Consider the following 4457-nt stretch of genomic DNA (forward strand, 5'->3'; position numbering starts at 1 on the left):
AATATGTCTGGAATGTGACTTGGTTTTATCTAAAAGAACATCTCTTGTTAAGTTTTGCCCTGGTCGCAAAATCGGTCTTTTTCGCATTGATTTAACATCTCTGGACGTTAAATCAATGTGAAAGATTGTGCTAGCTGGGTAGGTAAGGTAGATGCCCTTCACCAGAGATTCACAACTTGCTGTTTTCTTATGCGTGTGTACATCAAATATCAACTGATGGCAGCGGGCATTGATGAAAGCTCTTTGTTAAATGTACATACTTTAGAGTTAAGAATACGATTGCTGGATAGGAATTTGGAATCTGGACCAAAAGCCTCATTTTGCTTGTTTATCTGTGAGCACGCAAAACCGAGGAAGTCATTAACGTAATGCTAACTGTGCTTGAACAGCCTACATTCATTGAAGGTTTGGCCTTTCCTCACACTTTTAGGGCTAAGCTTATTGGGAAAAGTGTATACTCGAATATACTGTAATTTGTAAAAATAATTCAGACTCACTGACGGTAAGTAGAAAAATAGCTGCTAAAGTGGTCGCCGAAGCGAAACGGTTGTGCACCCCTGCCCCACGTTTGCTGATATTTATTCCACGTATAATCAACGTTAAACGATTTGAAATCGAGGTGATCCTTTCTGGCTCGACTTCTAACAACTTAACTGAGTAGTTGCTTTTTGTATATTTTAAAACACTCAGTGATGCTGATTAAAAAACAAACAAATTAGGCTACACTGGTAAATAAAAAAAAACTATAGTTTTGCAGTTGTTACAAATAGAAAAAGTGCCAAAAAATGTTTGACAGATTTAACAACGAAAAGACAACTTCAGGATCAGTAGCGCATTCTACTCTAACTAAATCATAAAGAGTTAGGCTACCTGATGATGCAATCAAAGATGGCGTTGAAGATAAGAACTATGTAAAAAGGCATTATAGGAAAAAGATGAAAATACCTGTAGGCTCCTGCATTTTGCCATGAGAGGGTGTCATCATTAAGGAAATGAAAAAGAAAATATAACGATGTGGGGAATAAGAAAAGCAACAGACCTAGCCTACGGAGTGGCACATTATTAACAAAGTAGCATGAACTTTTCTTGGTAGCCTACGTCCTTTTTCGGTCATTGAAAATGTTTACCAAAAAAAATGTTATTGCCCTTCTAGAGTTGTTTGCCTTGTTGCATCACTATCTGATGTTGACCTGGCCTATTGACTTAAGAAATGGAAATTTTCACAAAAAATTGGAAACTAGACATAAATAAGAGAGTATAAATTCTGGAGAGTACAAATAGAATTTGACCCCGTTTTTGTACAACCGTTTACTAAGAACAGTCCCAAATCAACAAACATCAGCAAGTGCAAATAGATGATTTAAAACCAAGTGACATCATTTCCTTCCTCCATCCAGTCTACAGTACTCTTACTTTCATGTGCTGTTACGTAGGATACACAGAATAACAGCAAACACAAAGCAAAGGTGGTAGCCTACTAGATATACAGTAGAGATCGCGTTTATTCTCAGACCAGAGAAACTATTTTTAATCTATGCGGTTTCTGTTTGCACCAACCCAGACTGCAAAATCGGTCATTTTTACATTGATTCAACGTCTGCAGAGGTAAAACGTTGAATCAATCTAAAAATAACGAATTTTGCTGTGTGGGAATATTATTCACCTAAGTTGACAGTTCAACGTCTCCGTTTGTGAGTAAAAGTGATGTTGCTTAAAATTGTTCTATTCCTTTTCTGAACGACGCTTTGGACGCTGCGTTGCCGGAAAGTTGCTACAGTTTAATGATTAACCAACACTGCGTTGAACCTCAAAAAAAAATTTTACTTTGTTGATATAGTACGTGTACTGAGCTATAACTTTTTGTAGCCAATTATTTTGTTTGTTGAGTCAACGTTGGCTATATATAGGCTATGGTAACTAAACGCAAAGATTTCAACATTACATTTACAATGTTAGCGATCTTACCATTTTTATTGATAAAGCAACGTTTTACGTTAGATTATTTAAAAAAAATCAAATTGGTAAAACGTTGTTTGCAAAGTGGGAGACTTTTGAAATTTGCTTAAGGAGGTTTGTGGAAACAAGTGACAAACAAAGGATCTTCCTGTCATATAGTTAATTGTTTTCTTTCCACAAAGGTAAGGATTCAATTGACTGACAAAAGCAGTGGTTGAGAACTATGTGGCATGAATTAGTGGTGCGATACTGATGAGCCCCAGCCTACAGATTACCATCTACCGCGGTGGTACCCTTCGTTCAGAGTAAGTCCCTCGCCTCCCTGCTAGGTATCTTCCATGTAAGTATGGTGTGCCTTCTGAGTGTTTGGTTGTGTGGACGGCTCCCAGAGCCCACGCAATAATGATGGGTCAGGTAACAAATCCATTTTATATAGAAAATTGTAAACCTACTAGATGATATCCATCTTGTACTCTGAGCGTTGCGCGAAAAAAAAGAGCGCAGTCTCATGGGCGAAACACGTGTCTATTGCTGTCAATTCTTGCTACACTCGACTGCCGAGAAATAGATTAAAGTAAAGGCCATGATAAAAAGAAGATGTAATATTTTCGTCACAATTCAACTACTTGAAGAAAGCCGTATAGTTTTTTCCGCGCGAATCGAAACTACAGAAGAAACCTGGACACCAAACCGTCAGGATTGAGCACCCCAGTTTTCATCAGTGAATTTAAGGAATAAGAATTTTAATTTTCTCTTCAAATTTTTGCTTTTTTGCAACTCATGCAACTTTGTGCCCCCTCCATTTTTTTGTTCTAGATCCGATACGATTTCCGATTGATCAAAAATGGTACATGAGATTAAACAGAGATATGAAAATGGAGACGCCCTTGTGAGTCGCTTTAAAAATGGGTGTCACAAACGGTCACCTTTTTGCTTTTGTTTCGTAGGCAGCCTAACAAAAAGTAACTTATAAACATGTTATATAATAAACCAAGTACGGGCTACGGCAAAACATTTTGAAAAGTTTGTTACCAATCATTAATCCACCTTATTTGTTATGAGTTCCCTATCTGATTTCTTTTAGCTTTAATTTTTGTCCATTATACAATATTTTTAAATTTTGTGAATCGTAGTGTAGTTGTAATTAGCCTATCAAAAATCCAAAAACACAAAAATTCATGCAATAGGAAAGATCACGTTTTGTGTTAAGATTGTACCATGCCCATTGTGATAAATGTCAAAAAGACAATCGAGTTTAATTTTTTTTTAAATCTCGCAGTTTTTCTTTATCTAAACTGCATTGAAAAAATGAGTTTTGGTCATCCTTTGATCACCCCTGATTCCAACCCCCAACTTTGTAAATTTCCTTCTTAAACCTACCGCCTATACAGAAAGCAATAACTGAGTGTTACACAAATCAGCTTTAAGTTTCATTAAAAAAAACGTTTTTGACTTGGTAAAAATTCTATATGTTTACAGAAATAAATAGAGACATAAAGACATCATCATTATTTGGATTATTAAGGCGTAATGGCAAAGCTTAACCACCCCAACAAATCAGTTGGTAATGTTTTGAAGCGCGTCGTTTTGAGCTTGTCTTTGGAAAATCAAGATCATAGCAGGCAAAACATAAAGCAAAAAGTAGGAAATCATAATTTGGAATCTAGACAACGTGTTACCGCACTCATGCGGTGATTGACTTTGCATAAAAATTAAACTTCCGTGAGTTTCTTCGCATGAGAAGCTTGTGTTTGGTAAGATGCGAATGTTAAGTAACAACTCTTGTGGTGAGGGATACCAGTTATTGACTTAAAATACACAGCTTTATCTTACCAACTCCACAAAAACATTGGAACTAGTTTTTATCAAAACGTATTAACGTAGTCTAAGTGAAAAAGAATATCGTAGCTTTTTTTGTTTTTTTGTGTCGCTTTGGGGTTATTTTTTACCAGCTAGGTTTTAACAGTTATTAAGAGAGTCGTGATAAAAGTTTAAAATCACAGCTACAACCATCTCACGTCTGCCTTCAATAGCTTACATTTTAACTAACAAGTGGATTATATTTGTAATACTGACAGGGAAAATTCTCGTGGCAATCTAAATCTGAAAAATTGATCATTACTTAAGTGGGTAGGTCTATTCAGAGTCAAAAAATACCAGCTGTGTAAAAGCCGTTAGGTTACATCAAGTTTGTGGTTTTCCTTCCTCTTAAAGTGGAGTTATGTTACCATGCTTTAGTCATATCCTTTTATCATGTCTTAGCCTTTCAAACTTACCAAAGCATATTGCGATGCAAAAAAAGCTTAGGAATTTTGTATGTAACCAAAATAAATATACAAACCTATTTCTTCGGAATCTTAACCACGTTGAAGGGTTTTGTATTCACTTGCAAGAGTAGATCTCTAACTCTAGATAGGCGAAATTAAGTCATTAAAATCCTCCTTGTTCTCTGCATCAACTGTAGGCATATAGGTTCATTTCATAATTAGTTGTATTTGCGA

Source organism: Aplidium turbinatum, chromosome 4 (genome assembly GCF_918807975.1).
Source record: "Aplidium turbinatum chromosome 4, kaAplTurb1.1, whole genome shotgun sequence".
Taxonomy (NCBI): domain Eukaryota; kingdom Metazoa; phylum Chordata; class Ascidiacea; order Aplousobranchia; family Polyclinidae; genus Aplidium; species Aplidium turbinatum.